The 24,667-nt window shown below is 37.6% G+C and overlaps 1 pseudogene; it reads right to left on the reverse strand.

Moving 5' to 3' along the window:
• The window catches only part of LOC100967095, an 81,290-nt pseudogene that overhangs the window by 36,982 nt on the left and 19,641 nt on the right, over positions 1–24,667 (reverse strand).

Genomic DNA, 24,667 nt, shown 5'->3' on the forward strand with positions numbered 1-24,667 from the left:
ATGTTCTGAATTAAACTTTTCTTGCTTCAGCTCGGCTGAGTCACCTTTGACGTTCCATTTTTTTTTTAACAGAGCTGGCCGCACATTTAGAGCTATTTTAAAAGATGTCACGTACAAACCTGCAAACTTTACGATGTTCTACTTCAGGCGAGTCATCTGAAGGAAGGTAACCGAGCTGAATTTACCCATATATTTCCCCAGGCTTCAGTTCCTCCCCAGATCTATGGGTATCTATAGTAGCATCCAGAATATTAAAGCGCAGTCATTATAGATGCAGTCCTCTCTGGTCCTCTTGGATACACCACAGATGGCAAGATGAGATTGGAGAGAGAAGATAAATGCATTACGCCTCTCCTCGCATATATCCCATGGTGGGGAGAGAAACAAATGGTTGGCAATATTTCAGTAAACAACTTCGGAATGTTTCTTATGCTTTTAAATAGCCAAGAATACAAGCAAAAGCCTATGGCTCTAATAACTTGAATAAGTCCTTGGTAGAAAGCTCTCTGCGGAGGGTGAGAGAGAAGTGATACAGAATGTATATAATTAACATAAAGCAGAGGATCTAAAAATGCATACACTCTACATCTCTGTGCTCTTCCTACGGAGTCTGTTTTTTCAATGATTGCACACATGAAGGTATCTGTAAGGCCTGAGCAGTCAGTTTCAGGTCCCAAATTTCTCTACAGGAAGGGCATGGGGTGTAATTCTGATGAGACAACCAATGAAGGGAAAGTTCATTGACAAGTCCAGGCATAATACCTCATGTTCTTGCCCTTTCCTTCACTGTGCTTCCCAGATACATATTTTTCTACAGTTTGAAAGTTCATGACAACAGTGCACTGAGCACCTTGATTAGTGCTGTCATTTTTCCAACAGCATTTGCTCCCCCCAGGTCTCTGTGTCCCATTTTGGTATTTTTTTGCAATGCTACAAATTTTGTAACTGTTATTATATCTGTGGTGATCTGTGAATCAGTGGTCTACAATGCTATTACTATAATTGTGAGATGCCACAAACCAAAATCATAGAAGATGGCAAACCTATTGTTAAATATTGTTCTGATTGCTCCACAGACTCTCTCTCCCCCTCTTCACCCCTCACCCCATCTCGGGCCCCATTCCCTGAGACACAACAATATTGACATTAAGCCAGTTAACAACTCTTCAATGGCCTCTAGGAGCTCAAGAGAAAGGAAGATTTGCATATCTTTCAGTTTAAACCAAAAATAAAAAATAATTAAGCTTAGCGAGGAAGGTGTCAAAAGTCAAGATGGGCTGAAAACGAGGCCTTTCACTCCAAACAGCCAAACTGTTAATGCAAAGGAAAAGTTCTTGAGAGAAATTAACGGTGCTACTTCAGTGAACACATGAATGATACAAAAGTGAAAAAACTTTGGGTGGCACCTGTGGCCCAAAGGAGTAAGATGCCAGGCCCCATATGCTGGAGGTGGCAGGTTCAAACCCAGCCCCGGCCAAAAAAAAAAAAAACTGCAAAAAAAAAAAGTGAAAAAACTTTATTGCTGATATGGAGAAAGTTTTAGTGGTCTGGATAAAAGATCAAACCAGCTGTAATATTCCCTAATTCAAAGCCTAATCCATAACAAAGCCCCAACTCTCTTCACTTCTGGGAAGAGGTGAGGAAGCTGCAGAAGAAAAGTTGGAAACTGGCAGAGGTTGGTTCATGAGATTTCAGGAAATAAACCATCTCTGTAACATGAAAGGACAAGGTAAAGAAGCAAATGCTGATGTAGAAGCTACAGTCAATTATCCAGAATAAATGATGAAGGTGGCTACCTTAAACTACAAATTGTCAATGTAGAATAAACAGCCTTATATTGGAAGGAGGACATTTAGGACCTTCATAGCTAGAGAGGAGAGGTCAGTGCCTGGCTTTAAATCTTCAAAGGACAGGCAGTCTCTCTTGTGAGGAGCTGATGCAGCTAGTGAATTCAAATTGAAGCCAACATTCATTTACCATTCTGAAAACCCTAGGCCCTTAAACACTGTGCTAAATCTACTCTGCCTGAGTTCTACCAATCACAGCCTGGATGATAACACATGTGCGTATAACATGGCTTACTGAATATTTTAAGTCTATCATTTAGACCTACTCCTGAGAAAGAAAAAGATGTCTTCCAAAATGTTACTTCTTATCAACAATGTGCTTGGTCACCCAAGAGCTCTGATGGAGATGTACTAAGAGAATATTGTTGCTTTTATACCTACTAGTACACTATCCACTCTGAAGCTCATGCATCAAGGGGTAATTTTGACTTTCAAGTTTTATTCTTTAAGAAATACATTTCATAAAGCTATAGCTATCATAAATAGTGATTATACTGACAAATCTGGACAATGTCAACCAAAATCTTCAGGAAACAATTCTCCATTTTAGATGTCATTAAAAACATTAGTGTTTCTTGAGAGGAGATCAACATATAAATGTGAACAGGAATTTGGAAGAAGTTAATTCCAACCCTCATGAATGACTGTCAGGGGTTAAAAGTTCAGTAGAGGAAGTAACTGAAGATGTGCTGGAAACAGCAGAAGAAGTAGAACTGAAAGTGGAGCCTGCAGATGTGATTGAATTGCTATCATCTCATGATCAAACAGCCACAGATGAGGAGTTGCCTCTTCTGAGTGAACAAAAACAGTGACTTCCTGAGAGTCAATCTACTCCTGGTAAAGACACTGAGAACACTGTTGAAATGACAGCAAGAGATTTGGAATGTAATGTAAATTTAGTTAATAAGTCGGTAGCAGGTTTCAGAGAATTGACTCTAACTTTGAAAGACTTCTATCATGGGTAAAATATTATCAGATATTGCATGCTACAGGGAGACCTTTTATCAAAGGAAGGCTCAATTGACGTGACAAACTTTACTATTCTCTTGTTTCAAGAAATTTCCAGAGTCATCTCAGCCTTCAGTAACTACCACTCTGCTCAGTCAATAACCATCAACATGGAGGCAAGAACCTCCACCAGCAAGAAGATTACAAGGGATTGAAGGTTCAAATGATCATTACCATTTTTAGCGGTAAAGTATTTTTAAACGATGATAGGTATTTTTTAGGGGTAATGCTATCACGCACTTCACAGACCACTGTATGGCATAAGCAGAGCTTGTGCATGGGTAAAGCAAAAATTTGTGTGACTCACATTATGGCAGTATTAGCTTTATTGCAGTAAAATGGAACCGAATCCACAGTGTCTCTGAAGCATGCCTGTGCAGTAGTTTTATTTAAACAACAAAAATATTCAGAGCATACAGGAGAATACTGATAGAGATTATGCAAGGTGCTGGTTGACAAATGCCCATTGTAAGTCACACCTACCTCAGTGCCATATCTATGTAGAATCCAGTCTTCTAAAAAGTAGAGCTAACATTCTGAGGCGTCTCTGAGAAATACTCAATTTCAACAGTCAGAAACAAATCTTCAGAAGCCATAGAATCAACTGGATAGTTATTATGCTTAGGGGGTTTGAAGAGGCAGTTTGGTACATGGTTTGGGGCATGGAATTTAGAGTCAGAGCAACTTGTTTCAAATCCCAGTTCCATGATTTATTAATTGTGTGATATCGGATGAGCCACTTTGCCTCTCTGACCCTCAGATTTGTTATGTGTAAACAATACAATGCCTAGAGCTGTGTGGATCGAGATGGTATATGCATAGGCCCTAAGACCTTGCTTGATACCTTGTGGTTGTTTAGAAATGGTCGTTATTGCTATAAATATCATCACCACTGATGTAGCTGTTGAATTGAATTAATATCTACCCACATGTATTGATTTTGAATGTGCTATCTTCATTAATTGACTGGTCAGTGAGTCTTTTTCTTGACCCAGACCTTGTCACAGGTTATGAAGACAATTATTTGAGAAGTTAAAGTTTGGCCAAGGGAAAAGAAAGACTGCTAACAATGTGTACTTCCAACAATAATCTGGTAATTATGTGCAAAGTGCTAGGGTAGTGCTGAGGAGGGTCTGAATCCTGCCTGTGGGGCGAGGGTAGTCTTCAAGAAGAGAGGACATGTTTTAGCTGGTTCTAAAGTATGCAATTTCATCAGTTGAGGGTGGGATACAAGATGGAGTATTGTAGAAAGACTAACTTAAAGGAACACAGGTGTAAAAGTACAAAATCTTTTCATTAGTCTTAACAAATTAAAGCATAGTACTTAGGAAAGGGACATGGGAGATTGTGCTAAGAGAGGAATAGCAGGATATAAATGTGCATTTTGGTCAGAAACCCTGTAAGGCTGAGGGGTTTGTGCTTACTCTGTGTGCACTGACGAGCCACTGAGAGTTTTTAAAGCCAGGAATTGTCACAGTAAGATTTGTGTTCCGGAAAGATAATTCTGGTGTGTTCTGAAGGGTTTATGTGGGAGAAATATGAGATGAGATGCAGAGACTCTAATTAGAAAATTATTGCAATAAGGAGGCATTTTAGGTCAGAGGCAGTGGTGACAGGGAGTTGAAGGTACACTTCAGAAACAGAAAGGCAGACGTCTGGAGTGAAAATATTTCTCTCTCACCATAGGAACTCTTTCAAATATTTGAGGACACTGTTTAGAGTTTTCTAGATCTTCTGCTTTTCAAACCAAACATCTCCCACCCTTCAATTGTTTCAGTTTACAAATGTCCTTGTCTTCCTTAACCTATGTTTTATGACTAAATCTCTCAGTTTTCTAAACTCAGGTGCCTAAATCGAAAGCCACACTTCAAATGTAGGCCTGTCATTCCTCCAAACACAATGGTACATCTGTCATTGATTATATACTGGCATTTATCTTTTTAAATGTCTTATCATAATCTTTGCATCTTTGAATTTGTGGTTGACTCTCATGTCTCCAGATCTTTTTTGCTTTGTCTGTTTTCATGCCACCTTTTAGTATATAGTTTTCAAGATTTCCATTTGTCCACATAATCTGATATTTTCCCGGGCTGAATTAGATGAGAAGGTGTCTGGAAGATTATATTTTGAAATAGCTTATATTGTTAATAAGTGAGAGTAATTAATAATAACTATATCTAAGTACATGATTAATGTGGACGTCTATGGAATAAATCATGGCACAAAAATACCTTAAATGTAGATTCTAAGATACCTAAATGTAAAACCCTTCTTACTTTACCTGTAGCCAAGCTATTTTATGGAAGAGAAATTTATTGAAAAATGGAGACTCTGTCTAAAACAAACACATTGAAACTTCATTTCAATTATAGATCCTCAACAAATGTACCTATCATTTCTCATAAACCTAAATCATCTATACAGATACAGTATGGCATAAGGACAGTTTTGGTGAAAAAAGAAATCTAAGTATTTGTACTGATAAACATATAATATGGCCCCAGGCATGTCATCCTCTCAGGGCCTTATTTTCCTCATCGGTAAAATAGAAAGGAAGAATAACAATAACCAAATCTCACGGGGTCATTCTGAGAATTAAATAGTCACGTTTTTAATATAACTCCAATTCTGCCAGAAAGTATCATTTTCTCCTAACACTAAGACAAACAAATGTACCCACCCCAACCCCTCCTGGAGACAAAGGAGGCTCTCTTGTTTGCTCTGTGCTCTAGCTTACCCTCAGCTGAATAAGAATATGTGATCATCTGGGGCGGCACCTGTAGCTCAAAGGAGTAGGGCGCCAGCCCCATATGCTGGAGGTGGTTTGTTCAAACTCAGCCCCGGCCAAAAACTGCAAAAATAAATAAATAAAAGAAAAAAAAAAAGAATATGTGATCATCCATCAGGAAACATTTATTAATACACACCACATTCCAGATACTGTATTTAAAGTATGCTTACTAAAATTAATAAGACATGGTCTTTCCTTAAGGCATTTAGAGTGCAGTAGTATGACAGATGATTAAACCACAAATCCCAGCAGTCTCCTAGCCCATGACATTCACTGGCTTATGAGCGAACTAGTGGCCTACAGCCTGTAAAGTTGATACGCACTTTCGTACTTACTCAAAAACGGAATATTAGAAATAGTCTGATTGGTGCATATGGCAGGAGTTTAGGGACTGGAATATGTTTTTTCCTAAACATAAATCCTTAACAATGTGAGGCCTATTGGTCTCTTAGAAATAGATGAGAATCTGAATGCAAAGCTGACTGGAATAGCTGTGAGGAAAAGGCTTGGGGCATATGTATACAGTGAGGAAGTTACTTTCGGTAGGCTCTTTGAGACACTGCCATCTCCAACCTTTTTGGCAATGAGATAACAAACAAACGTTAAGTATCATAACCTTATCCATGTTTACCTGTGCATATTGGACACAGTGATCAATAAAAAACTCTTTCCTATCTGTGCCCTCCAGCACCCCACGCGTAAATCAGAAATCAAGTGTCTTTGTGAAAACATCGATCTTTTGCAGCCCCACATTCCAAACATTTCCAACCATTCTCCATTGACAGTACTATTTTTTAAATCAGTTTGCCTTGCAGTATTTTAGAGAAACTAGCGATCTAGTGTTATTTCCTGCTGATAGCCAAAACCAAATTGTACTTATTTTAGTTCAAATATGGCAGAAGATGAAGCTGGTACAATAGGACTATCTACAACCCCTGTCCCAGCTCAGGGTAACTTAACTTAAGATGCGTCTATTCAGCATCACCCATCCCTCTATCACTCCTCATGGGATAGCAGGTGTTCTGGAATAACGCAGGGCAGAGATAAACTGGACAGGGCCAAGCTAGGTCTGCAGGCAGAGAGGGCACCATACGCACTGGGACTTCCTCAGGGACAGGAGGGCTGCTGAAGAAGGTCAGCGGTACCCTGGAGCTAAAGGGAGACGGCCTAGTGGACACCTTGACTGGAGGTTTAGATGGACCTCCCTGGAGAAAAGACCAGGTAGGCTGCTATTTATACTGTGGCAGCTAAAAGCCTTTGCACATACCAAAAATCCTGCTGGGAGTATTGTCCCGAGACATCTCTGTCTGAAATGTTCAAATTCACCACGTTTTCTTGAAAAATTCTTATCTTCAATCCTTCTCTCACATGCACTGCCTCTGTTTTTGTTTTTGACCCAGAGGTATCCAAAGCAACGATGGAATGGAATTTGTACAATGGAGAACACTAGAAACGGACAATGTTTCTAGTTCCTTCTGTTTTCTACCCTGGTAAACTTAAATGGACCAGAAATCATATCACCTGTGTGTAGGAAGATATTTAAAGAAAAGAAAAGAAAGGGGTGGGGAGGCAGCGAGGACTATAAGCAAAGAAAGTAAAATTGGTTAGCATTCCAAACAATTCTGCCCCAGGTGAATTTTCCAAAGAGGCTTCCATGTTGTATGGAATGAGGATTCGACTCCTGTTCTGGCACTTGCTGGCTGGGTAACTTTCAATAAGTTTTTTACCCCTCTAGACCTCAAGGATTTCCTCCCCTGAGAATGGGGACAAGAGCAGTACTTTCTCTCATGGGCTATGCTGAGGAGTAAATGAGTAAAGAGGTAACAGACTTAGCCATGTGCCCATAAGCATTCAGAAGTTAAAATGTTTCACTTTATCGTTTTATTTTTTATCTGTATCACTCTCCTAGTGCCAGTATTATGAGCGATTATGAGTGATCTTGTTTTTTATACTCTTCTATTTATAAATCTCACAAAAATATGTTTTACCTATCCTGAAATTGCCCACTATTTAGAAGAGTTAGACTAGCAATCTTATAATGGTCTCCAAAAAGGTTACTATGAAGACACTGCAAATACACAGGCCAAAGGAGCTTGGAGATTGAGATTTAAGCTGCTATGGATATAAAGACAAAGGAAAAATTCAAGTTTGGGGAAAAATGGGACCATCTAGAATAGGGTAGAAAAGAGATTTTAAAGCTGACACAATGCTGTGTTATCTTTTAATTTTCCTTAAACTGAACCAGCTCTAAACTATTGCCTTACTGGCAGGTTTTTTGCCTTTGTTTATGTTTTTTGCTTCTATCTTGTTTTGCTTGTTTTAATGAGAAGATGTTTTCTATGGGAACATATTTATTTTCTGCCGATAAAGAGGAAATCATGGGGAAGCAGGTTTTACTCTGCTGAACTTACCGAGTCTCTAAAACAAAATCTGCCCATCTATGCATCCGGCCAGGGCAAAGGGCACTTGGCAAGGAGTCAGGCCTGCTCCTTCCTTGACTGGCTTCCATGGCCCTTTCAAATCCAACAGGGCCGAAGAAGAAAAGGGGTCTTCTTTAGCTTCACACAAACTGAGAGCCATTTCGACAAGAAAGCAGCATTGCTTCCCCATGTGTCTTTGTTCGAGTGATAGCAGGCCCATTGAAACCTCCTGATGGAGCTCATTGAAAATAATAGGCCCTATTATCTTCACTGGCAATGCTGCCATGAAGCTTCAAAACCGCAATAATGACAGCACGTATTGGATGTACAGTAGAAAGGCAGAGCATGATTATGGGCAATTTCTGGCTCTTTTCTACACACCTCAGCGGCTAAGGAGGGGCATCTGGGGCAGGCTGGAAAGCACAAGGTAGGGGCACCTTGCAGCTGTGGCCTTTTGTGATGCTTGTATCTTTAGAATTTAAATGCTTTGTCTCATATAATTTGTAAAAGTAAAATATCAATTTTAAAATCTTTTTAGAAACCAGAGTTTATGAGAAACAGACTCTTTGATTTAGTATTGAATAACTCTCCTATTTGGGAGCTCGGCAGGGACTGTTGCTGAGAGGTTAGTAGGAATTGCCAAGAGACAGCCAGCATGGTGAGTCAAAGGGGCCCTGTCCTTACCCCATAGAGGGGCCTTCTGTAAGATCACAAAGACCGTCCTCTCCCCATGCCAACTCCCTCTCTCTCTCTCTCTCTCTCTCTCTCAGTAACCTCAGATTTTCCTGGTAAATCTGATTTCAGCCTATTGGAGTTGGGAGAAACTAATGAGAAGGGGGATCTACCTAAAGGGGAGGAAAACATCAGCCCCCAGAAAAACAAACTGGGCTGGGAACAGACCTATTAGGCTCTGAGAAATTACCAGGAGAAAGTCTCCCCGGGGGGCTCAATGACAGCTGAACAGGAAAGGGCTCCCCCAGGAAGAGAATGGGGTCTATTTTATTAAAGAGAGGGAGGAAAAAAAAGAATATTTGCTTTTGGGGAACCTTTCTTTTTGTCGCTTGTTATTATCTCTGTTTTCAGAAATGAAATGTCTTAAAACCACTAACCAACACACACAGACATTATTTTTTTCATTCGAAACAACTCTAAAGAACACAGTGTTCCGTGTACATCACCCTTGGGGCTTATATTTAATATAAGAACAAGATGGTCTCCCTGCTTGCCTGGTGCCTGACTACAGCTGGGGAGAGGCCCCCGGCAGTAACAACAGCATCCAGCTCTTGTGGCAAAATGGAAAGTGACAAGGAGGAAAAAGATATCTAATCGAAACTGCCCACAAATCCGTCCAATGGCCGAGGCAGGGCGTTACAATCCCCCAGTCCCAAATAGATGATATTGAGAAGCAGCTGCAAGAGCTTATTGGGACTCACATCTACGTAAAAAGTCAAGGTTCTCTCCCATCCCATCTTCCTTCTGGTGTGTCCTCCTTCATATTCAGTCTCGCTAGTGAATACTTTCTAAAGACCCAAACTAGGTGGCAATGTTAATTCATTTGAAAGGGGTTACCTCTTGGGAAACATGTTCCAGTACATCTTACCAGTGTGTATGATGACACACATGCGTGCAACACACGGTCCCACTGTGTCACTCCAAACCACAGAGAGGCCAGAACCAGTAGTGCAGGAGGTCACACCTCTTAGATGCTTGATGTCTGCAAAGCACCATCCTGGGCAGACCTCTGCTCCCTCAGGTGTCCACGTCTGCAGCTACACTAAAAGCTCCCTAAGTACGACAGTTAATCTCCGTGCCCGGCACCTAATGGGCGCTTCATAGATAGCTATATTTGGTCACTCATTCATAGCTCTGTTAGCTAAATATAAAAATCATTACTACTAAAAGTAAAACATGAGAAGGTTTTAAGGGAAAATTGTATTCCTCATTTAAATAGATAACTACTTTAACATCTCTTAAAAATAGAGCTCATGCAGAATCTTATTACATTTATTAAATTTCAAATAAAATTTTCTCTTTTCCTTTTGAATCTTGCAGGGCACTTTTCTCTCAGACCGTGTCACTCTGTCAGGTGCTTTCCTGTTTATATCACTCCACAGAAACGTCAGATCCTGCCTCTGCTTCAGCCATTCCAGGATCTTTGTAGCCAAAAGCACATAGATTTATAGAGTAAATTTCATTATATGTGATTTAATTTCACTCCGACATTCTGTGAGAGACTCTGAAGAGACATCATTTTTTCCCTATTTTGAGGGTAAGGAAAGTGAGTTCCATGAGCTCGTAAGTGACAGAGCTAAAATTAGAGCTCAGGACTTCTGTATGTGTCCTTCATCGTTGCTCAGATCCTCTTTCCCTTAAGAAACATCACTCTAAGTTCCTGGACTATGAACATCCTTTCTTTGTGTTTCTAATATCCTCTTTTTTCAAAAAACTTTCTCCCACTACTCTAACCTCTAGTGAAAATGATAACACATAATGTGTCTAATATTTAACAGTCAAAGTCATCTATATCATCTTATTTTGCCTTCTTAAATTAGCTCTTCCCTAAACGTGGAGGTTAAGGTGGCGTTCTGTCCTATAGGTTGTAAGTATGTAGAGCTACAACTGGGGTCAAGGACTCTAATTCTCGTTCTAGAATCTTACGTGACACCTTTCCACTTCTGAAGCACCTTTTAGCTCTTTATTGATTGGCAATGCGTTCCATACCATTGGAATATTGTCTATTTTTTCCCCATATGTGTTAGTTTCTTCTCTTGTCCCCACCTGTATCCCCAAGTGAATTCTCACTTAATTGACCAAAAAGATGACGTTCTATGATTCTTTTATGTCCTGTTCTTCTCTGTAGCACTCAGCACATTTCAAAGCACATTAATAATTTTCAAGAATCTACTTTTATGAAATTCCTTAAACAGTTGATGAAATGATTGATTGAAAATGTCTCTCTGTCATTATCAGTTCTTTAAATTTTGGAATGATTTATTTTCTGGATTCTTTCTGCATGTTACAGGAATTTGCAGAAGCATGTCCTTACCATTTTTTAGGACCTTAACAGTTGGTAGAACATTTTAACCCTCTATAAATCAGCATTTGTTTCAAGATGGATAAAATGCTTAAATATAAAGCATGAAGTCATAAAAATTCTAGACGAAAATGTAGGAAAAACTCTTCTAGACATTGGTATAGGTAAAAAATATATGATGTAGACCTTTAAGACAAATACAATAATAACAAAAATAAATAGATGGGAATTAATTAAATTAACAGCCTCTGGACACCAAAGGAAATAATCAACAGAGTAAATAGACAACCTACAGCACAAGAGAAAATATACACAAACTATATATCCAATTAAGGATTTTACATAGAACTCAAACAAGTCAACAAGAAAATAATAACCCCATTAAAAAGTAGGCAAGAGATTCAAACAGAAGTTTTTCAAAAGACAGACAAATGGCCAAGAAATGTATGGGAAAAAGTGCACCATCACTAATCATCAGGGAAATGCAAATTAAAACTACAAGGAAGTATCACCTAATCCCTTTCAGAAAGGCTACTATAAAATAATCTATAAATGGTAGATGTTGGTGTTGATGCAGAGAGAAAGGAATACTTATACACAGTTAGTGGGACTTCAAATAAGTACGAGACCTATGGAAACAGTATGGAGGTTCCTCAAAGAAATAAATGTAGACCTACCCTTTGATCTAGCAATCCTACCACTAGCCAAGGGAAAAGAAGTAATTTTACCAGAAGACTCCTTCACTTGAATGTTTACTGCAGCACAATTCACAATTGCAAAGATCAACCTAAGTGCCTATCTATTCATGAGTAAAGAATGCAGGCATACACACACACTCCAAGGGTATGATTCTCCATTAAGAGGGAATAAAATGATGTCTTTTGCAGCAACTTGAATATAACTGGAGAACATTATCTTAAGTGAAATAATCTCAGGAATGAAAAAGCAAATACCACATGTACTCACTAATAATTGGGAGCTAACATATAGCTACACTGGGCACAAAGAGATGTAAAGTACATTGGTAATCAAGAAGGGGGAGGGGAATTAGGAATAAAAACTTACCTGTTGGGTACAATGAATATTATTAAAGTGATGGGCACACTAAAGCTTGTAGAAGGGATCCATTCAACAAAAATATTTGTATTCCCTTAATATTTAAAAAAAAATTAGCATTTGAACCAAGCATCTTTCTAGATTTTGTAGCATGTTCTTGGCCTATTCTTAGCATATTCTTTAGCCATCTCCATGTTTGTTCCTTTTCTTGGATTGTACCCAATGTGTGTCATTAGGCTCATGATTTTCTCACTCTGAACTATCTCAATGTAACAGTCATCCAAGTGAAGTGAAAAAAAAAATGAGCAGATTTACCTTTATAAAAAGGAACTGTTCAGAAAATTCTGGCTTTGAAATTATGCTGGAAATTTCTGTTAGTGTCCTAGTAATAGATGAAAGATATATCTTTTGATTAGACAAATGCCCTTGAAGCCCTTGCATTTTGATTTAAAAAAATAGCTCATATAACTACGGGTATCAGCAAGAAGGCATACTGATAAAATTGAAACACCACTGAATTAAGAGTTCAAAGACTGTGAACTCACTAGACTGGGAGGTCTTAAAGAGTAACTTCTAATTACTAATATTAATATTGCTGATGCACAGATGTTTCTGCCTTATATAAATAAGCTTTCAATAGTCTGTCAGTTGAATGAGTGAATGAATGAATGAATAAAAAAGAAAAAAAAAAGACATAAAGACTAGCTACAAGTAAATCTGTCATAATACTAACTGGGTAACCCAAAGTTAAGTCAATAACTTTTCCATCTCACCTTCTCTATGTCAAAACCTGATTTGACATGATCTACTATCTTCACCTTGAGATTGTTATGAAAATAAAATACTATATGTGTGTTAATGCTTTCTTCAATAGTAGTACTATACATTCTGTATCTGTTAAGAACAGGTTTGACTGCAAGTTACAAAATTTTACCAGCTATAGTTTAAACAAATGGGAGTTCATTTTCCTCACATATACAAAGACCAGAAGTTAGCTAAGGCTGGTATTAATCAATAACTCAATGAGTCAGGGCCTGTGTCTAGTCAAGTCTCTCTACCCTTCTCTCATGATCATACATGAGAGCAGCAGCTCCGGCTGTGACACCATATTCCAGAAAGGAATATGTAGAACAGAAGAAGCGTGATAGAGCTGTGGTGTCTATTTTCTTTTACTTGATAGGCCAAAGTTTCCCCAGAAAACTATACGACAGACTCTGCAGTCTCATTGGACAGAACTTTGTCTCATGATTATTCCTACTAGATTTGAAAGTGACAGAAGGAACTGTCATAACTGACTTTGCTCAATCACGTTTTATTGCCCAGGAATGTGCACACTCTTCCCCAAACAGAATTAGGAAAAATTACATTCAACCATGTCTGCCATGCAAATATCTACAAATGTTATGAATAATATTTCAGAAGGAAAGAAAAACCACTATGTCAGGGCTTCCACCAGACACAAAAGTGTGTGCGCATGTAGGTGGGCGTGATGGTGTTAATAAAGATGAGAGTCTAACTTTTTTCCTCTTGATTACTACTGCCTAGTTTGATAAGGGACTGTCATAAAATAGTCTAGTATGCAATGTCCTTAAAATAATGGATACTTTGAGAATCAAGTTTTATGATGCCACCCTGTGAAAATCCTTGCTTTTCTAGCTTTGCCAAGACAGGGAGTGATGGCCACAGTCTTTGTAATAGAGGGAGCATTGTCTGACTCCCCAATATGTGATACGCTTTAACTTTTGTTACCAAAAGAAGTATTCCATATTATCAGTGCAAAGTGCCTGTAAGAACCATCATAATAATAATTATAGTGTATGACAGAGAAATACATTCGGTCTGAGGTACTCCGGACTTACTCCTTTGCCCTTAATTATAGGATCAACCCAATACCCATTCCTGTAGTCTCTGGTGACCCACAAGCTTCTTTGGCTTGAGTTTGTCTGGCATAGTTAAATAGGGTATTTATTCCATTATTTGTTCGACTATGATACTGGTTCCCCCTCCTTACCCTTTTTTATACTCTCAATTAAATACTCTGCTTATTCTCCGTTTTGGAAGTTGCTAGAACCTAGTGCTCTGACTCTCTGCTTACTTATAAAGTCAGTGTTTACTCTGTTGAACCCATCAGTGTTTAAAAGAAAAAAAAAAAAAAGAAAGCAGCCTTCTGTGACCCAGGCAACGACAAGAAGTCACAATTTATAACTGCCAAATTACCAAGTAATTGTATTAATACCAGCTTCTTAAACAGTAGAAAAAGGTGCTTTAAAAGCCATTGGCTACATGGCTAGAATACAATCCTACATGAAATATCAGCTATGTTGCTTTTTTTCTCTCACACACAGTAGAGCCTGGAATTTTTACAGTTTAACATGATGCTTCAAGGTTATACCGTTGCCATACAATAGATTTCTTTGTTTTAAGATTGCAAAAAATACTACATATTTTATTGCAATAAACTTCTCATTTCTATAGCCACATAAAAACCAGAGGACTTTTGAATTAGCCAGAAGATTCTTGGTAATAATTTATATCTATAGCTATAATTAGAGCTCCCTGTTTTTATTAAACATACCCCCCAATATATTTCATTTTCAAGATAGAAGTTTTTACATGATTAGGCATCTATAGATTGATGTTTTGATCTGTTTTGTGTTTCCAGAATACCACAGATTGGGTAATTACAGTTCTGGAGGCTAGAAAGTCCAGGACTGAAGGACAGACACCATGTAGTGAGGACTTTCTTGCTGTGTCATTCCATGCTGGAAGGCATTCCATGGAAAGAGACTATGTGCAAGGGACACAAACGGCAACTAAAGTTTTCTTTCATCAGCCCCCTCCCATGATAAATAATCCTCTCCTTCAATAGAGCATTAATCCATTCCTGGGAGCAGAGACCTCATGATGTAATCGCCTCTTAAAGGGCTTACCTGGTAACACTTGTACATTTGAGATCAAGTTTCCAACCCATGAATTTAGGGAATTCATTCAAACCATAGAAATGTTTCTGTATTTATATAGAAGCTGGTTTTTTGTCATTGCTTTTTGTTGTCATTTGTTTTGTTTTGTTTTTTTCACCTTGACAAAGTAAAATCATTCTGTTCTTGGCTGCTCTTCTAAATTTGATTCTTTACTTTGTAGTCCATTTGGGATTAATGTGAACTAATAACATCAACTATTCTTATAGGATCTAAAACTCATTCAAGACAGTTAGAACCATTATGCACTCTAGGAATAAGGTCTGGACTCTGTGAACTTTTCCAGAAACTTCAAGAATATTTGTAACTGGTAAAGAAACTTTGCTGACTTCAAAATAGTTAACAAAAACTAAAAATTTCAAAAATGTGCATTAAGATGTCTACAACACATAATATTGACAATTATTAAATTTCAATTTCATAAAACTTCTATTTCATTAAAAATTTTAATTTCCCCACTTTGAATTCTCAAGCATATAGGATAATTGCTAAAATTCAAAAGCAAACTTTTAATAAGAAAATTTTTGAAACTGTTTAAATTCCAGGTTTCTTTTTAGTGTGGGATTTGAGTATGTTCACTATAATGTAGTATAAGGTCTCCACAGATAGAGGGCCTAGGGTTTATGGTGGTCCTTCAGTGATCTGGTCATTATCCCGTTGGCCCCCCCACCAGGAGTCCATTGTGTAACATGTAGACTGTATGGATGATTTGGTTGTACTACTGTGCTTTTACTCTAACTCCTTTCCTTTCCCCTGGGGCTATGATAAGAGCCATGTTTATTGAATTATCACATGTGAGACCCTATGTCCAGAGTCCAAATGCCTTAACTTTTTTAATCCTCTTCAACTGATAGCCCTAGGAAAATAGGCTGAATTATCTTTATAGATATGTAATTGTTGAAAGTTAAGTAACTTGCCAAAAATTGCACCAATAGAAAGTATTGAACAGGGTAAGGAAATGAGACTTTGGCCATTGCTACCTTCATCATATTTTCTGCAGAAGGTAAGAATATTGTTGTCAGCTCCACTATTTGCCAAATGAATTCATCCACTTTTACTAAAACTTCTAAATAATTAGGCAGGAAAAAGTCATATAATTATGGTTTGAAGTTTCCAGTGCAGGCCAGAAGGCTGTGCAGAGTTCCTGGGCCTTGAAATATTGTGGCAGCTATGGAGATATTTTTTCCTCTCTTCATTTCTTCATCCTCTGTCTAATTCAAAATATAAACAATACTAAACTTCAATATAGAAATAAGTTAGGCAGAGCCCTAGATTTTTCTATGTTGATTGCTTTTTTCTGAAATATATATTATTTCAAAATTTTTTCTTATTGACATAACTTTTTGTACTAGCATCCTAAGTATAAATTTGGTCTGTGTGATGGTTAATATTGTCAGCTTAGAGTGTTTTGGATGAGATTAACATTTAAAGCAATGAACTTTGAGTAAACCAGATTGCCCTCTATAATATGGACAGACCTCATCCATTCAGTGGAAAGCTTTTATAGAACAAAAAGACCAGACTCTCCAAGCAAGAAAGAATTCTCCAGCAGATTGCCTTCAGACCTCATCTGTAACATCATTAGTTCACTAGGATGTGTAGCCTACAGGCCCACTTGCCAGCTTCCAGAATCACATAAGCCAATTCCTTGTAATAAATCTCTTTCTATGTATGTACACATATCCTATTGTTCTGTTTCTCTAGAGAACCTTGATTAATACTGTCTCTCTGTTGAGTTTATATTCCAAAAGGCCTGTCCTCAGTCAAGTATCCCAAATCTATGCTGTTTTTTTTCTTAATCTTAATATCTGAATTCTCAGTTCACTATGGTATTGCTTACTTTGCAAGTAGATGAACTGTTCACATAGAAACTTGGAGTTTTTCCCTCTTCTATTATGCTAAGAACATACTCTACAAATACCCTTTTTCTTGGATCTCTTATCAAAGTTTGACCTCAGAAAAAAGATAGTGTAATTATGAGCCTGAGCTTTAGAATCAGATCTCATTTCGGTCCCATTGCCCTGTGACCTCAGGCAAGTCACCTTGACTCCCATGACCCTTATTGGCAAAACATGAAAATGCTTATCATTTCTAATCATTGGAGAAATGCAAATCAAAATCACTCTGAGATTTCACCTAACTCCGTGAGAGTAGCCCACATCACATAGTTCCAAAGCTGCAGATGCTGGCATGGATAGAAGAGAAGGAAACATTTTTACACTGCTGGTAGGACTGCAAACTAACATAGCCTCTTTGGAAAGAAGTATGAGAATCCTCAAAGAACTAAAAGCAGACCTTCCATTTGATCCCACAATTCCATTACTAGTTATCTACCCAGAAGAAAAAAATCATTTTACCATAAAGACATTTGCACTACAATGTTTATAACAGCTCAATTCATAATTACCAAGGCATGGAATTGACCCAAGTGCCCATCAATCTATGAATGGGTTAATAAACTATATATGTATACCATGGAATACTATTCAGCTATAAGAAATATGGAGACTTTATATCTATTGTACTAACCTGGATGGAGTTGAAGAACATTGTTCTTAGTAAAGTATCACAAGAATGAAAAGGCAAGTATCCAATGCATATATCTTCAATACTAATATGAAGCCAACAGATAAACAATTACAAGCCCACATGAGAGAAAAACACAATTAAATTCAAGTGGAGGAAGGGAGAGGAGGGAAAGGGGTCAAGGAGGAGAGAGGGAAACTGGTAAGCTCTCATCTAATGTGCACAATGGAAGGGTATACAGCACACGCCCTAGGTGAAGGGCTTACCTACAACTTAAACTTTACCTAACAAATGCAAACAATATAACCTAATCATTTGTAGCCTCATATTAATCTGAAGTGAAAAAATAAATTTAAAGAGTCCATTGTAGTATGTTGATTTTTCTAAGTATTACATTATTAAGCAGGTAAGCATACACGTAATTCCTTACCTTTAAGCTATAACGCTTGGCCACTGGTAAAAGTGGACTTATGGATAACTAATTAAAGTTCCTTTAGAAATTTCTCCATGGGCCCATAATGGTAAAGATTCAAGAGCCTACATAATAACTGAAAGAACCTGAATATGAACTGGTCATATATGCAAAGGTCTGACAATTAAGTTTGCAAGCTCATCCTAGAAAAAATGCTACATTCCTCATTGCTGAATATCATCATGGTCACTTTCAAAGTACTCCCCTTTTGAAGATATGCACTGACACCAGTACCTAGTTCATCCTTCAAAGCAATTTTGGAACTCTTTTTCTGGAATGACCATCAGAGCTGTCATGGCACAAAGTTGGAACAATTAAGTTTGTGAACTTGCCACTGTGTGCTTCTGCTGGCAGCACTGTACAAGCAACTCAAGTAAGATTTCATAACCTTGGTATATCAATGTCTCACCACTGTGTTTGTGTTGATGTGTGGCACTGTCTTGCTGAGTGGTGTTCATTATTGTCATTGTGTCACAGCTTTACTGTGCTGTATGGCAACAGCTCTGACAGTCCTTTCAGAAAAAGAATTCCAAAGTTGTTTTGAAGGGTGGACTAAGCACTGGCATTAGTGCATAGCTTCCCAAGGCAAGTACTTTGAAGGTGACCATAGTGACACTCAGGAATGAGGCATGTAGCATGTTTTCTAAGATACATTTGAGAACTTAATTGTCTGACCATATATATACCCCTTTTCAACTATCTGCTGTCCTATTTATAGTAGCAGGCTTCAACCAACTTACAGCCCTATAATAACATATTACTTCTTATTTTCCACCTATCATTTTACTTACCTCCATTGCTAACCAATCAGAACTGCTCAATTCCCACCTGCTGTCCAGCTGCTGAAAATTTTGTGGGCAATTGTGTTAGATGCCCATTGTTCCCTTTTTTTTCTCCCTTAACTGGTCTAGCAAATCTTCTCTGATTAATCTAGCAAAGACAAGTTTGGTCACTGCTTACTCTACCTAAAAGATACTCTTCTAGGATTTAGTAAAAGCCCAACCTATCTTGGTTTTCATGTCATTTTCATGCTCAAGAATGACAAGTTTCTTACGTTTTTCTTAATATACTAGGTATCCAATTTGTTATAACTGATGCTATGAAATCCTAACTTTCACCAGGAAAACATTAGAACATGAATCCCAGTGCTTCTAATAGAATTTCATTTTTGTGTCTAGGTTTTTTTTTAATTATAAAAGTAATTTCATTTAAAACAACACCAATATAAAAGCCCCTTTCAGTAAGTTTTATCACTGGTGATAACATTTTCCTCCATTCTCAAGAACATGGAAATCAAATGAGTTTCAATTTTAAACCCATCAAAATCTCCTGTGAATGGTGTCCTAGCTAAGAGCTATGCCTCAGAGTTTGATTCTTAGAGAATTTCCAGAGAATTTCCTAAAGGCCAGCTTTCCCAGGGGCTGTTTATTATTCGGAAGCCCTCATCTCATAAACAACTGAATTAGTTCACATTAACCACCATCAATGGCAAAAGTACACAAAACATAAAGAAATCACCTAAAATAATGTTTTCGAACCAGCTGCTAAATTAAGTAATGTATTTGTTTTATTGCACATTTGCATAATAGGGCAAACTCAAAACTCTCTGTAACAGATGTGCTGGTGGCAGGGAGATTTGATTACTGGCTTCTGTTATTAATCACTGCACAAATCTTAAATGATTTGTTTCTACAGTTTGATCAATTTACATCTCAGAACTTACATTTATGCACACAATGTGGAGATAAAGCATCTGTTCTCACCTTTCGTGTAGGCATCAATATATTTATGGGGACTGAAGTTTTGTTAACCAAGGCACAGGGGACTTTGGTCAAAGACTTAAAAACTTCATGAAAGTTCCTTAGAAAGAGTCTTTATAAAAGATCCTTATGACCTAGTTTGGTCATTTGTCACCAAGCTAGGTGATAAATAAAAGCCATTTTTTTCTGAACAATTATATTCTGATGTCTATTGTTTTGTCTCATATTTGAAAACAAACAAAATATAGGATTTTGAAATTCATATGTTTGAACCATGGGTATTCTCAATTCCTATAAACCACTTTAGAATTTTAAAGAGCTGCAGGGTACCATGGTATCATTGAGCACTACTGTACATAATTTTAAAAATTATCTTTCCCCTTTTAATTTTACATTTGACATTTCACAATCCTATATCTATGATTCTCATCAGCATTTTAAATAGGTGTAATACATTTTAAAATGGCATGCCTAAATAAAAAAAAGTAAAACAAAGGCGATAGAAATATTTTTTCATTAATTTCCAATTAACCATGATAAATGCATTGGTTCTACACATAAATGTTACCCTAACAAGTCAAAACACTAAATAATGTGATTTTTTTTCCCATTGTGAGCACTGCAGCTATTTTGTAAGCAAATACATAGACAAAACATCCATAAAATGAAATTAACAATTCAGCTCATCAATTCCAGGGATTTATTTATATTATAAGGCTTGCTATAAGTATCATTGCTTGCTTTAATGATTTACTATTTGGGTCCTAACATTTCTCTTAATGCTTTATACATTTTAATATATATCCTATTTGATTAATTTTGATCTCTTCCACAAGCAGGATGACTAAATAGCACAGAAGAGTAAGTATTAGGGATTTATTTTTTCTCATCCTATTCTGTTTCCCCAGCTTAGCCTCCTAGTTCTTCCTGGCAAAAGGGGTGGGGGGGAAAGAAAGAAAAAGAAAAGAACCCAGGTCTGAAATTAAATGCATCATTTCTGAAAACTGGATGAAATTTCAGATAAAGACTTTGTTTTTAATGCTTAGGAAAAAATTAAAATGTATATATTTTTCTCAGTCAGAGGCAAGACTGTTATGGTTGCAACCCCTGCCTTTTTATAGTTCATCCTGGGAGCTAATGAAGCATTGCATATTGGTTTCAAATTCAAAGCATATGTAGTCGCTGAGGCATTTTTTTCTTTATGTACCTGATTTCAAAAGGAGCCCCAAATGTGGTCATCTTAGAAAATGTAATTTGGTTGAGTACTAAAGAACTTTTTCCCAGACGACAAAAACCTTCCCCTTTGAGCTGCCTATGAGAACGCAGACTGGCTGTGAAGTATGTTCACCACTCTCTGTGAAAAATGTACAGAAGCTGATGAAAATATATTAAAGGACTGACATGTCAAGGGCATGAAGGGCATTGGGCAAATTTGGATAAATGTGTCCAGGTTTCACAGAATCAGAATCAGAAGTGAGTTAGAGGACAATGTAAAAAGATGTTGAAGAGGATAATGCAATTCCGACAACAAACTTAACAGCATTACACATCCACAGCCATCTCCGAAGTCATTAACGCTGTTGCCGGGGGTGTCTGCCAAAGAGGCAGATGTCATTCTGCCACAACTTGGCATCTGATGCTTGTCATTTATAAGAGAGAATCGAGTGAGGACTGTAATTAGTTGTGTGCTGAATGGAACCTTCCTTCTGACTCCATTGGCATTTTTTTCTTTTTTTTTTTTTTCTACTCTTAAGCACATAAAGAACAAAGCAGGGGAACTGATCTGCCCTTCGGACTCCTAAAAGCTCATGTTTTTCCCCCTGAGGGAAAGCACAGCTTATAGTTTTTTTTTTCCATTAAGCATTTATTGTGCTATTCAGAGATGACAGACATGTTCCTGGACCCCCCAAAGCATATGCTCCATTGGAAGAATCAGACACGCAAACAAATCAGTTACAAATATACCCTGGAAAGCGCTATGTTGTGGGTATTGGATTAAAAATGGTGTCATGGGAGTGCAAGGAGTGGAACAACTTCTCTTTGGGGATTTGGGGAAAGGCTCCACAGAGGAGGAGACACTCAAGGATGAGCAAGCTTTTGGCTGGTGGGTGAAGAAGTGAGGGGTGCACATTCCCACAGAAGAAATCATGTGTGGACCAGTGATTATAAAACTATTAAATCATTTATTAAAAGTCTTTTGCACTCTAGGAACAGTAAGGATTTACATCTGATGAGACTCAAAAGCTTGTAGCCTTTCTAGATGAAGACTGATTGTGTTGGAGCAAAGAAGAACATACCTATTGAATCCTTAATGCCTATTTTTTTTTTCTTAAAATCACTGAAACATAGAAAATCCAGTGCCTATAAACTCAGGATAATTCCCCTATCTCCTTAATAATAAAAATAGCTAATGTTTGATTGCTTTCTTAATTTAGTTAAGCAATTCCATCTAATTCTTACCACAAACTGATGAAATACATGCTATTATTATTTTCATTTTACAAATGAGGAAAAGGAGAATTAGGGATGATAAATACAAGACCCCAGTTCCCTCAGTAGACATCCAGCAAAGGTTGGAGAATCCACAAAGCCTGTGGCCCCGCTCTCCAACACTATGCCACGTATATCGTTCACAGAGCTGTGTATGTAGCACTTGCAGATGGTCGCGCCAATGGCTGGGAAAGTTTCAGTTTCCTAAATGAAGAGAATGCAGTCTAGCAAGTCCCTTCAGAATCACTGATACATTTCTCCAGATTAAATATAGAAATGACACTAAAAATATATTTTTTAAAAAAATTAATCAGGATAGAGGCCAGGTGTGCTGGCTCATGCCTATAAACCTACTACTCTGGGAGACTGAGGAGGGTGGATTGCTTGAGCTCAGGAGTTTGAGACCAGCCTGAGCAAGAGCGAGACCCCATCTCTACTAAAAATGGGAAAAATAGCTGGATATGTTTGTGGGAGCCTATAGTCCCAGATATGTGGAAGACTGAGGCAAGAAGATTGTTTGAGCCTAAGAGTTTGAAGTTCCTGTGTGCTATGATGCCATGGCACTCTACATAGGGCAACAGAGTTGAGACTCTATCTCAAAAAATTAATTAACTAATTAATCAGGATCAAAACATTACCTGCCCATATCCAAGTATACTCATTAGGTACTGAAATCCCAGACTGAAGGGCTAGTTTCTTTACTTTTTAAGGTCTTTTTTTTTAATTTCAAAATATATTTAATAGAATGTAGAGATATTCATGATTTTAAATAATGTGTTATAAAACTATATATATGTAGTATAGTGATTGAATTTTTTTAAAGGATAAATGTAAATATGGATCAGAAACTTACCTATAGTATGCAAATCAAGATAGTATTAAATATATGAACATGAGGATTACAAAATGAGTTTCAAAAAATTTTTCATTTTTCTCCTATTAATAGGTGGAACTTATATAATCAGAAGCATAAAACATCAATAATGGAGAAATCCTATAGGACAGCAATTTTTAACCCATGTGCTGTGAGAGAATCTTAGGTGTGCCACAGAAATATTTAAAGATTATTAATTAAATTACTTTAAAAGAAGTTCAAAGTATATTACGTTTATTCTTTTTTTTACTCTTTGTCTTATCAACATAATTTAAATGTGCTATGGAAGTTTAACTATAGATTCCAGTGAGATAAAAATGTTGACTACACCAATTGTTGGGTGGTGATTTCTTGCAAGGAGAGAAGGACGGCTTGGCCGTGAGTGCAAGTTCACTCTTGGAATTATATGAAAGCAAGAAACGACTACTACGCTGGGTGGCAGTAGCAAAATGTCTTTATTCTCAACATCTTTTATAGTAAACTAATCATGTATACCACATTGATCAATAATCCTAACATCCTCTATTCTTATCTTAAACTATAGAAAAGACAGAATGTCCGGGAAAGTAAGATAATCGTTTTAAGACCAGCCTCAAGCTATTCCTCTCTAAAGACCTAAAACAACCCTACATTATCTTACTTCTATTGTCAAAGTTAAAGGTCAGGATAAACAGGGGAGTAAAACTTTTTTTCTGCCATGTACTCAATTAAGTTTCCAAGAAACAGGCTCAATGATTCTGTTTTCCTGTGGCTTTGGAGACCCGCTGCTATTATGATGGAGTGTTCCTTCACTCACATCAACGTTTGAGTCGTGTCCCCTGCACGATGGGCCATCTCAACCCTTATCTGGCAGCCTACTGACTGCAGAGTCAGGGTTCCATGTAGGAGACTGTTACGCCTTGTCTGCAGGGCCCCACCATGCTCTCCCAGGTTGCTAGGCCTCGACAAAGACGCACAATACTCATGAGTCTTTTCACTCAGTTTCTGGAATTAAAAGAGCACATTTCATTTAGTTAGTTTTATGTGGGAAATCATCCCACATAAAAAAGGTTGAAAAACTTTATTATAATACAATGGACTTCAAAGTCAGAAGACACTTAAGAGAACCATGGGAGGGAGGCAGCAGGTCTTGAACTCACCTGAGAAGGATCAAGACCTCCTGGAAACTGTTAGGCAGGCAGTTAGCTAGATCTGATCAGGGTGGATGGTGGATGTGGTTAGGCTGTCTTAGACTGCTTTGGGCCTCACCTGAGATATTATGGGAATCAGGCTGATAAAGACTTCCCAGGTAGTTTGTTTTGAGAAGAGAGTTAATTAGGATCCTGGGAAACTTCCAAGAAGCAGCTGACATTCCTCAAAGTTGTGTAAAAAATCCAAAACTGTGCTTTCCACAGGCTCTGCAGTCACTAGG

The sequence above is a fragment of the Otolemur garnettii genome, unplaced genomic scaffold, assembly GCF_000181295.1.
Source record: "Otolemur garnettii isolate 467f Iridium unplaced genomic scaffold, OtoGar3 scaffold00052, whole genome shotgun sequence".
NCBI classification, from domain to species: Eukaryota; Metazoa; Chordata; class Mammalia; order Primates; family Galagidae; genus Otolemur; species Otolemur garnettii.